Source organism: Euphorbia lathyris, chromosome 5 (genome assembly GCF_963576675.1).
Source record: "Euphorbia lathyris chromosome 5, ddEupLath1.1, whole genome shotgun sequence".
NCBI classification, from domain to species: Eukaryota; Viridiplantae; Streptophyta; class Magnoliopsida; order Malpighiales; family Euphorbiaceae; genus Euphorbia; species Euphorbia lathyris.
Window position 1 is genome coordinate 467,824 of NC_088914.1, and position 12,450 is coordinate 480,273.

At 34.0% G+C, this 12,450-nt stretch overlaps 2 pseudogenes; both read right to left on the bottom strand.

Moving 5' to 3' along the window:
• Nucleotides 1-1,307: 1,307 nt before the first annotated feature.
• LOC136229079 (myb-related protein 2-like) lies at nucleotides 1,308-3,860 on the bottom strand (annotated as a pseudogene).
• A 74-nt stretch (nucleotides 3,861-3,934) lies between these two features.
• LOC136229081 (NADP-dependent malic enzyme-like) lies at nucleotides 3,935-7,359 on the bottom strand (annotated as a pseudogene).
• Between the last annotated feature and the right edge of the window lie 5,091 nt (nucleotides 7,360-12,450).

Genomic DNA, 12,450 nt, shown 5'->3' on the forward strand with positions numbered 1-12,450 from the left:
TCAAGCAAAACAAACTTCATCTTCGCAGGCTTCGCATATGCGAACTAAATTCATTAAGTAAATCAAAACATTAACTTCGCAGGCTTCGCATATGGGTGAATATGCGAAGTCAGACGGATGGGGCGAGCTCCGCATAAATATTGAGGGTATTTTTGGAAAGTCACACAAAATCAGTCTAGATATGTAGTAGAATTAGTAAATGAGTTTAATATGTAAATGGGCCTCCCATTTGACCCAGATTTGTAATTTTCCCTAAACTATTTAGATATAATTAATATTTGGAAATCTAATGTAACAATTAAATAAGGAAAAACTAGTATTTTCAAATAATTTGATAAGTGATAGTGAAATTAGTCTTGTTTGAAGACTTTAGGTCTAAAATTTTACTATTTCCTACATTAATAATAAATTTGCACTCTATCAAAAACCATATGAATTTCAATATTAACGGAACTTATTATTTAATTACCAATTCAAGTCGCTTAAGCTAGAGATTTTGTGTTCATTTTTTTTTTGTATATGCATAAAATTCTAAAGGGTGTCCGACAAGTTTGGAAGAGAAAAACTGGAGAAACTATAATAAAAACTTATTACTTAATTTATTACAAATTAAAATTATTCACACAATCAATTCAAACTTATTACTTTATTACAAATGAAAATTATTCACATAATCAATCCAAACTTAACTAATATCAGTAAATTACTCCTTATCTTTTCTTTTTGACGTAAAATATAATTCATTTTTTGTGGATTTAACCACTAATATTTTGTAGTTCGAAATAAGATTGTTTATAGTTTTTCTATTCCCACGTGTTTTCAAGTTGTTAAAAATACAAATATAGAAACACAAACTAGATGAACAATGTTATGTTAATTCAGTTTTATTTTCAAACATGACAGAAAAACATAATAAGAATCCACCAAGGAAAGATCAGATCGGCCGGCTTGCAATTAGAACCCTAGAGCTATTTCATTTTAGTTGTAATACACATTTGTTTATGTTTACTCAATTGTTTATGTTCTTGTTTATTCATGGATATAACATGCTAATGCTGAATGCAATACAAGTTATTTGACAGATTAATGAATTTATGCACAGTAACCTGTCTCCGCGGATTCCGTTTCTGTTTCCAGTTTCCATGCTAAATAGACTGTGACTGATCCCTGTGTCTTGGGTTTAGGTAAAGTTTCATCTTTACATGTGGCCATAAACTCAAACTCACACATTTGTGTTTGAGCAGCCCCTCAGACCAATGAATGATCAAAACAAAACATCTAAGAAGCTACAACTTTTCATCTAAAAATCACTTAATAGATTGAATAACCTGAAACAATTGATCAAGTTGTAAAGGTTTGGTCAAATGAAAATCCATTCCAGCATCAATATCCTTCCATTTTTGGCATCTGCATTTTAAAAAATTATCAAAGTACTCTCTACTGTCAATTAAGATAAATCAGATCAAATTTATGTATAGATTTTTACCTGACAGTCCACGAAAATGTAATCATAAATAAATGATTTTGAACAATTTGTTTCTTTCCACTTGGCTTCCAAAGTGCTGAGTACTTGATGTACAGCTTCTTCTCCATTTGAGCATAAGTGTTTTCCCTTTCAAAGGCATTTCTGTGTCTCTTACTATCTCTTCCTGCCAGAAGCAACTCACTTGAGCTTTCGTGGTACTGGACTCGTTAATCTCCACAGCTTGGAAGCAAAGACAGGACTTGAATAAAGCGAGAACCATGAAAAGGCTTTTGTATCACCTGATTACTTTCTTCATAGCCTCTATTCCGCTTACAAGTGAATTTCTGAGTCTCATTCCTGAATCTAGAAATGGTTCTATAAAAATCGTAGCAGGAACTAGCTACATTAGAATCAATGACAAAGACAATGATTATTAACGGACTTTTGTTACCATAATGTTCAAATTCTTTTATGTATTTCTTCAACACTTTCCTCCTTTCGTCACCAAAAATGCAAATTATCATATGAGATCCTTCAGGTTTAGGTGACATGAATCGGAAGTGTTGAAATCCAGGGGCGGAACAATTTTCTTCAATCTCAGCAACTTCTTGTTCACATGTGGATACAAAGATATTGAACCTGAAGCAGTTACCTCTTTCTCCATATTATACTAAGGTTTTATCATCACCATAGTAAAACTCTAACTCCTATGTAAAATGCAGTATGCAAATCAAAGGTCCACTGCACAACATGGCTTCAGAAATACAAAAATTAACAGTTGTTTTTATTGCCTTTAGGGTCGGATTTTAAACTGTTGCAGTTATTAGTGACGCCATTGCCTCGCATCAGTATCTTACTTTTGGCAACGGTTCTAACTAAGACCGCCAATAGCATCGATTTTAATAAAAAAACCGATGCCAAAGAGTCAACAGTTTAGAAAAAAAAAACCAATGCTCTGAACCGATGCCAAGTTGGCATCAGTTTTTTAATAGAAACCGTTACCAAATACCAAAAGCTTGTCAGAACTACATTATTATTATTTTTTTTTTTTTTTGGATTGAAGGGAGCTATATTGTTATTATTATTAATGCCCACAAATTCCATACAGAATCTATGTTCTGCTTCTAAAAGCTAATAATATACAAACAGCTTAATTAAAGTATTCAACTATGCTCCTGAGACCAAACCTCACATTTATGTACAATAAAATTTGGTGGCATCTCGTGCACATCTTAAGTGTACAACAATTAGCCCATGCCAGCTGAAACCATTCAAGTCAAGTTTTGTATCAAAGTAAGGCAATCAACTACCACATCCTTGTGAAATGTTCTCATTCTGTTGATTACTTGAATCTACCCTCTTGTTATTCTGCTCATTATCAGTATTTCTAATTCCCTTGTATCTTCCCTCAGAAAAGCTGCTAGTACTTTCTCGGTGGACTCCAACTCTCATGGATAGATCACTGCAACTTCTGTCTGGAGAAAATATTCTCCTTTCTTCATTGCTTCCCATAAACATTTTGTCTTTAAGATGTTCACTCACTTAAATTCGATTTGATGTAGCATGTTCAGCATTTCTTGTTCCTTTTGAGATCCTTCACAGGAGGTTAGACAACTATCCATTGAACAATCCGTGGGCAGAGCTGCCTGTATTTGCTGGGGGCATCTTGTAGTTCTTTCAGCTCAGAAAATGCAGTACTAAGGCATTGAGTTGATACTTTGGACACTAAGTCAGAGAGTTGAACTTTGGCCGCTTCGAGTCCCATAATACCTAAATTCTGCCTTCCCAGAGTTTCTTGTGCTTTCTCTAGAACTGCTTGTAGATATTTTCCTTGAGCTTCTACCCGCAGCTATAAATCTCGCTGTACCTGAGGAAATATGAATAACAAGTTCATTAATGGTTAATGAGGGTTTTAGCAGCACCAGAAAATGTTTTTACAATCTTATGTTCCTTACCTCTAATTGCTCATGTAGCCTTCTTTGCACTTCAATTTGCATCTGCAGTGCTTCACTGATGTGTAAGCTTCTGCATGTAAATAAGCACAAGGTTTGTTTTCCATGTAAGAAACTCGAGTTTTCAGCATCAATTTTTTTTCACAAAACTCATTATGCATCGTGAAACAATAAAAGTAACAAGTATATTCCAACAACCCACAAGTTCACAATTTCAGTCAAACTAAAAAAATTCTACTTTGTTCAATCTAAAACCCACAATACTAATCCAGTGGTTCCTGATTGGATTTTCAATGTCAACTTCCTGGATTCCTAATCATTGGGATGCCATTGAATTTCATTTCGTATTAAACTCCAACTTTTTCTTCCTAATATATTCAATTGCATTCAGCTAACTACCACCACCTATCCAGCGACAACGTATAAAAGAAAGCATAAATCATATTAAAAGGCGTGGGGGAAAATAATTGTAGCATAAGTCTCTTTGCCTGGACATACAAAATATAAGCACAAAGGACTAACCCAGTTCATAAGCCGTATCGGCCACTTTTGCAGCAATATTTGCCGAATCTTTCTGATGTTATAGTGAATGGTGGCCATATGAGTCCTTTGTCATAGTTCCCCTCGGTCACCTCTGAAGCCAATGCTTCCGCTGCAACGAAATAAATCATAAACACCAAATACTACTTCATTAACCATATTTAACAATATATAAACACCAAATACTTATTCATGATGCTTTCTATAACTTTGTTAAAACTTGAAAATCAAGTTCCCTGTAGCCACTTTATGGTAAATCTGCAAACATTTTGGTGGCTTTTGTCCACTTACATGCTGCCAGAAGCATATCATCGTGAACACGGATTGTACATGACATGATTAAACCAAGACCAAATCCAGGAAATATGTATGCATTGTTTGCCTGAAGGACAAGGAAAATTAAATCAAAGTCAATTTTCCAATGGATAAATTATTTGAACATGACAAATCATCCACAATGTTGACAACTCTTACCTGACCAGGCACATAAACTTTGCCCTCATATTCAAAAAGGGCAAATGGGCTTCCACTAGCAAAAATGGCACGGCCCTAAAATTTATGAAGATAAAGAATTGTTATAAGAGAGCCTTCTTGAAGCAAAGTTAAGTCCCCTTAAACCATGTCTTAATAAATAAAATAAGCAACAGTTAGATCCTGATAGTAGTTCAGTTAGATCCTGATAGTAGTTCAGCAATATATACAAAATGGACAAAGGCGTCCCCACCCACATTTGCCCTATACCTATAAAGTCCAGGCATCATGTATAGACGCTGAAAGCAAATACACATCACAATTTTAATCTACAATAGCTTAAGAATAAATGAAATTCTAATCACAACAGATGATCAAAATAGAGTACAGAAATGATTTAATTGTGTAGTTTTACTTTAAGCAAACCTCATGATAATACTACGAAGGAACAGCTAAAGGGTGCCGAGGAGGAAAATGAGAAATTTGGGCAACACATCCAAGATGCAAAATTATTTAAAGAGAAACACTTATTATCCACAAGATAAAAATATTAATGGGAAGATGGAGACCACCAAAAGAGCAGGGCTCAACTCATGATTTCACAAAGTTAGAAATGCATATGAAAAAAATTCAACTGGCAATATAAAGGTGAAATGAAAGATGAAAAGATTTTGGAATTTTATTCAGAATTGCAGCCATATGAATTATGTAAACACAAATATGAATTGAAGCCAAAACATACCAAATGAACTGGATTTATTAAGCCAATGATTTTCTTTTAAGTAGGGTCGTAAATTGATCAGAAAACGAATAGCATTTGACAAAGGAATTTTATCATACAACTTAACAACACAATGAACCAATCAATAAAAACAAAAACAGTTAACCGTTTTTTCGTTAAATACATCAGATTTAAAGAAGAAATTACTAATTTAAACCTCAACTTACTTGCAATTTCTTATCATCTTCATTCGCTTATCATCTTCGGTGTCAGAAAGGGTAGTTTTCGCCGACGACGTTCTGCAATCCAGGGGAGGAACGATTGCATATCCTTTTTTCTTCATCTCAGTGCATAAAAAGCATAAAAAAATTAACAAACATTAGCCAATATATATAGTTCTCTTTTCTTTTGTTTTATTAATTTATTAATGGATATATCTTCCATTAGCTAATTTAATTTCCTCTAATGCTAATAGAATATACTGGGGTGGTCTGGCAATTTGGACAGAAAGATTAATTTGACATAAAGATTGAAAAATAAAATGCTAAAATAATGGCATACATGATATCTCGTGTAATGAAAATAAATAAGTGCTTAACAGGAAAAGGAATATTTAAGAATTATGTTAAGATTAATATGCTAGTATAACCAATTGACTCATTGATTGGCTAATTGGTTAATTGAATTAACAGATGGATTTCTAACTGATAGATCAATTTGATCGTTTCGATTATTTAGCTTAACCAATCAACTGAGGTCGGTTGATATCTGTCGGATATTAGAGTGGACCTTTAAAAATCAGCTTGAGCTTTTAGTTCAAACCGTTCCATGACAATATCTAAATATACGGTCAATAAGGATTTCCTAAGCCGTTTCCAAACTGATTAAACACTAACTAAATAAAAAAATGTATGTAAATAAATTTCTAATTAAGGGTGAAAAAAGATAGTAGAATACTAGATTTTAGCTTAATTAATTAGTACATAATAAAAATAAAAGTTATTATTAGCCAAGTACCTTGTGTCAGTATTTGGTCGCTGAAAATTGGTGTAACCACTTAATACACGGATTGTCCATGGTGGAAGTGCGGTACAGAATTTCTAGTTGAACCTTCATGACAAGGATAACGAGTGAAGCTAAAGCTGGAGGTGCTTGAAGTAGAGAAATTTTCTCGATGTCCTTGTTGGAATGTGCTCAATGGTTTTTGAGGGAATAGGATGTTAATTTCCTTCATTAAGGAGGAATTATAGCCTGTTACAAATGATGACCGAAGTATCCTTTCTGCCGTTGCATATGATGACCATAAACGTCTTTCTGCAACCTTCTTATAACCTGTATTTCTGAAAAAAAGAAAAAAAAAAATTAATTAATTTCTTTCTTTTTCCATTATTCAAGGACAATATAAAGATAAATTTACCCACCTGTAAATGGCTAGCAACATTTTCTTTAGTGAGCCCTTGAACATTCATAAACTCAAAATCTCTTTTCGGGAACAGCCTCTGCACGAATCAAATAATTCACCAAATTAAAAGGGACGGATCCAAGGGGAGACCGGCGAGGGGGTTTAAGCACCCACTAATCGCCGGCAAACCACGTAATAAAAACAGTGTAAGCCACACCACATCATTGTAAACCGGATAAGCCACACCACATCATTTAGTCATTAACCACATAAAAAAATACAATTATGGAATGGAAATACAAAACAAATAAAAGTTCTGATGCAGCTAACTTCATAGTAGGGAGGGAATCTATTCAAAGAACAATGGGAAATTTAGGCAACACATGCAAGATGCAAAATTATTTAAAGAGAAACACTTATTATCCACAACATGAAAAATATTCATGGGAAGATGATGGAGACCACCAAAAGAACAGGGCTCAACTCTTGATTTCACAAAATCAGACATGCATATGAAAAAAATTCAACTGACAGTATACAGGTGAAATGAAAAGATTTTGGCATTTTATTCAGAATCGCAGCCATATAGCACTTGTGTAGTTTTACACTTCAAGCTCTTTATGCACTGAATTATGCACTGAAAAAAGTGAATCGTTTTCCGTTAAATGCTTCAGATTTAAAGAAGAAATCACTAATTTAAACAACTTACTTGCGGTTGCTTATCATCTTCCGTGTCAGAAAGGATAGTTTTCACCGCCGACGACATTCTGCAATCAGTGCTAGTGCTAGAAGTTCCTTTTTCGTTCATTTGACTGCCAGGAAGATCTGCTTATGCAATCACATCTTGACATGGATTTTCTTGTTTCTTACAAAACAAATACAAATGCAAGAAAAGACTTAATGCAACTTATACTTGAGAAAGTTCAATTAAGAAGGACTTAATGCAGAAAAGCTTTCACCAAATCATTTAAAGCAATTGGTTGCTGCCTATGGTTAATCAAATAGCCTAGCAAATTATAGCAACATGCCAATATAATTAAACTGATGAGATCAAAGTAATTAGAATTAGCAATATACCTAATTATTGATGGAAGAAATTAGTATTAGCAAATCAAAAGCATCTTAATTCGAAGGATTGTCAAATAGCATAACAATCAATTAAACGGAAGTAATTGGAATTCAACATCGGATCCATCTTAACTCAAAATCATCTTAATTTAATGGAAGAAATTAGAATTCAACTAAATGTAAGGAAAGGCTTAATGCAACTTATACTTGAGAATGTTCAATTGAGAAGGACTTGCTTTCACCAAATCATTTAAAGCAATTGGTAGACTATACCTGATTATTCAATTAAATGGAAGAAATTATAATTCAAAAGCATATTAATTTAATGGAAGAAACTCAAAAGCATTCAATTAGAATTAACAATCAGAAAGCACTGCAGAATTAAAATTATGAACAGCAATTGAAGTAAGAAGGACGAAGAAGAAGAAGCGCAGAACTGAACTGAATGGCAGCCGCAGGGTGAGGGTTTCGTTCTCTCAAGATCGTCTCTCAACATTGGGTAAAATTAGGGCTTCAAAGTAATTAACAATCTGTAATTTAAAGGGAGACAAAATAGTTGTAACTAAAGGGATGAGATGGTAAAATATTAAATTTAAGGAGGGAAATTTAGACTATTTAAATTTTGTAATATATAATATTATATATAATTCAAAATAAATAAAAAAATTGCCCCCTTCTCTTGGTTGTAGCATCGGCAATTAGTACGGAGCACTTAAACCAAGTTTATGAGGCTAAATGGTCACTTCGGATTAATGGCCGAACAAGACATTTTAAGTAAATTTTGGGGTTAATGAGTCAATTTATATAAATTTGAGAGACTAATAAAATATCTCCAAAGTTTACAGAGTCAGTGATTTTGGGGGTAAGGGACCTGGCCAAGCTTTCGGTCCGATTATATTACTTAGGAGTCAATATTATTGACCCGATTGGAACCAAGGGAACTCTTGGTTTCTATTAAAAGAATTAATAAAATTTAAATTGATTTTGTTGATTTCCCAATTTAGACTATAAATTAAAAGAAAATTTACAACGGTGTATAAACTAAAACAAAGAAATTGAGCCTACATCTAAAAATTAAATAAAAATTCACAATATATAAATAAATTAATTTTAAGTTTAAGTTTACCACTTGTGTAATAACATCAAGCCTCCATTGTCAGACCCGACCCAAAATAGAATCGAATATGACAGTGAGACATTACCACAGACGTGTACGAGTCGGAAGTAACATCTCACAATTAAAATTTAAGAAATTCAAATCTTGTTTGAAACTTAAAAAACATTTTCAACATATACTTCTACATCTAGAATAGTTCGAAAATCACTTATAACATCCAATTACGAATCTTTTTCTCTTGCTTTTTACCCAAAACGCATTTGAAACGTAGAAAGTTATGTCAATTTAATCTATTAGCTTTTAATCTGCCTAACCTCACAAATTAACGCCATAATTGAACATTTCAAACCAAAATCCTTCATCACACGACTTCATATTCATTTCAAAATGGGCCACGTAAGTTCCTAAATATTCACAAGCACAAAAACACGCATATATCTACATGTACAAAATGGTATGTAATACCCTAGAAGACGACTTGGACGATCGTGGCCGTATCAAATCCTCGCCCTAGTGTCGAACACTTCCCTCGGTACCTCGTACTTCTTCGCCTAAAAACATTAAAACATTTGAAAATATGAGACGAAAACCTCGGTAAGCAACTATCAACTATAAAAAAAACTAGTTTTTAGTTAAAATATATACATACGTATACAGTATAAAAACATGTAACTAAATCAAACCTTAACTTATTAGTTTGTAAATAACGTTTGAGTATCCTCAAAACAAACTTAACCAAAGCGTTTACTAAAAACCAAAGTTTAAATCAAAATCAATATCATATCCATCACCGAGTATCCCCTCGTAATTCAACCCATCACATGTAAACATATTCGAGACGTCTCTTTAACCTTGCCTAATCCCGTATTGGTCTTATCCAACACTTCGCTGCCAATACCCGACTAGGTCTTTAAACTGTGTACACAGGTCATGTTCCTCACTGAACATGGTCTTCAAATATCAAACCACCCGTCCGGATTACTCACGATGGATACTAAATATTTTTCTATGAAATCATCCAATAGATCAAATTTACCCAAAATACAACCCAATTTCAACTGTATAAACTTTCTCATCAACTGGATCAAAATTTACTAACATCGTCAAATTCCGACATTGACTGAACCAAATAGCAATTAAACACGTAAATAAATTCAATTTAACGCTGACTGAACTAAAATAGCAATTTAACATGTGAAGAAATTCAATTTAACGCCAACTGAACCAAATAGGAATTAAACACGTAAAGAAATTCGATTTAATGCCGACTGAACTAAAATAGCAATTTAACACGTGAATAAATTCAATTTAACGCCAACTGAACCAAATAGCAATTAAACATGTAAAGAAATTCAATTTAACGCCGACTGAACCAAATTAGCAATTTAACACGTAAAGAAATTCAATTTAACGTCAATTGAACCAAAATTCGTTATGAATTTATCGAGAATCCAAAATCATTCCTCACAAATGCTTAAGAAACAAATTTATGAAATTTTTAAAGCTTAATATATATATATATACATATAACCAAAATACTAGTTGATAGTTACTTACCTTGACGCAGATTATCGCCTCTAATACAAGGACAGGAGGCTAAAGACTTCCAAACCGAACTCAACTATAGAGAATCTAGATGACACAATTGGAAGCTAACTTTTGAATGGTTAACTTTATACCATTGAAAATTAGAATGAATGCATTTCTCATTCTAATTACATAAAGCCTTTTTTTTTTCCTTTTCAAAGATGTCCACTTCCCTTTTTTTTCCTATATGATCAACACCTCATCTTACTTAAGATGTTAATTTAGTGTGTGATGGACACCTAGCATCTCATTCAATATGGTATGGACAACTCATCTCCCTAATAACACATGGTAAGATTTTTATTTATTAATTAATTAATTATATATATATATATAATATAATAATTATAATAAATTAAAACAAGGTCAAATGCTTTTGCATTATGTTGACCGAATATATATATATATATATATATATATATATATTGTTAGCGATATTTTTGAAATATGCTAATTTCAACCTTGTCACGTGTGGTTAGGGTGCGGGCGTGCCAGAGAAGATTACTTCTCAATTAAAATGGTTAAGTTTATGGAATTTGCGCGCCAAAACTTGAAATCTAATTGAAGCGATTGGCGAGGGACGCAAGGATTGAAAAAGTCCCTCTTGGGTCTCTCGCGCCGTTATAGAAACTTTGCGAGATAAATTATTCTTTAAAGCTAAGCGTATAAATTGAAGACGAGAAAATAAAAGAAATTAAAGTGCGAAATTGACACGAGATTTGGTGAAAAATCGGTGTTTTATTGATGTGAATAGGTGTTTGAATACATATGTTCGAAGCAAGCATTAAAAATGGAATAAATTACAATTGAAAAATCTCTATATTAAACATATAGGTAATCAATTGAATTGGAAGGACAAATCAAATACAAGGAATTGAAGTGCAATTAAATTAAATTGGAATTCAACAACAAACTCGGAGCCACAATAGCTATCTCGGATTGATGTTGAATTTTGGTGTTGGTGCGAGGTCCTCGGAGAGCTGTAGCCGGTCGGACCCGTATGGTATATGATCTTGGCAATGGCACAACGTTGGTAGGCAAATGGTGCAGATTTAACCTTTAACTTCGGGAGGCTCGTTTGGGTGCTTAAGGACACAGAATTGGACGAGTAAATAGGCTAAATTTAACTTCAGGAGGTCAGGAACAAACTTCTATAAGGGATCGAAGGCTAAAACGGATGCTAAGTAGACGAAATTGGGAGTTGAAAATAACTGGATGAATCTGGAAAATTCTGGAAACAGAATGTCTAAAAGAATTTGGGCTGGAAAGATCGGCTTGTAAATAGAGTTTCTGGGCACGGAATTGGGCAAATAAATACACTAGATCGAAATTCAGGACGTCAGGAACAACTTTGTCGAAGGGATTGAAAGCAAGCAATGACTTTAAATAGACAGAATCGGGCTTTGAAAGTAGTTGGACGAATCTGGAAAATTGATTTGAAAACGGAATTATAGCTAGGAATTGAGCAAATTGAAGGCTTGGAATGCTAAATTGAATTGGAAAACTTGAAAAGAGGCTTGAATTAAGGGTAAAGCACACTAAAAGAGCTAGAAGGAGAGCTAAAAAATGGAAAGAGGAACTAAAAACTTGAAGAACTAAGAACTTGAAGAACTAAGAACTAGAGAGCATTGAAAGGGACCTTTAGAGAGGGGTTTTGTGTTGTGATTGAATGTGTTTTAATGAAGGGGATGGGGTCTATTTATAGTATTTTGGAGTGGTATTTTGGTAATTATTCAGTGGTGTTTTGGTAATTATTCACCAACTAACACAACTACCTCCATGCCACATCACCCCACTACCTCAACTTCTACTAACTACCATCAACTTCCATTGACTGCTTCCAACTGTTGCCGGAAGAGGCAATACACCCCGCGTATCATTGGTTACGCCCTGCGTATTGGAGGTCCTGAAGCTTGTGCATTTCGTTGATGGTATCTACGCGTGGCGCCTCTGGTGTTACGTCCCGCGTAGGAAAGTACGCGCTGCGTAAGAGAAGGACGCCCCGCGTGTTCGTGCTCCTGTACTTGGAACGCCTTGTTGATGCACTTTACGCGTGGCGCATAGGAAGACACGCCCCGCGTAAAGCATTCTCTGAAGCGGAACGTCTTCGGGTGTGTGGAATACGCC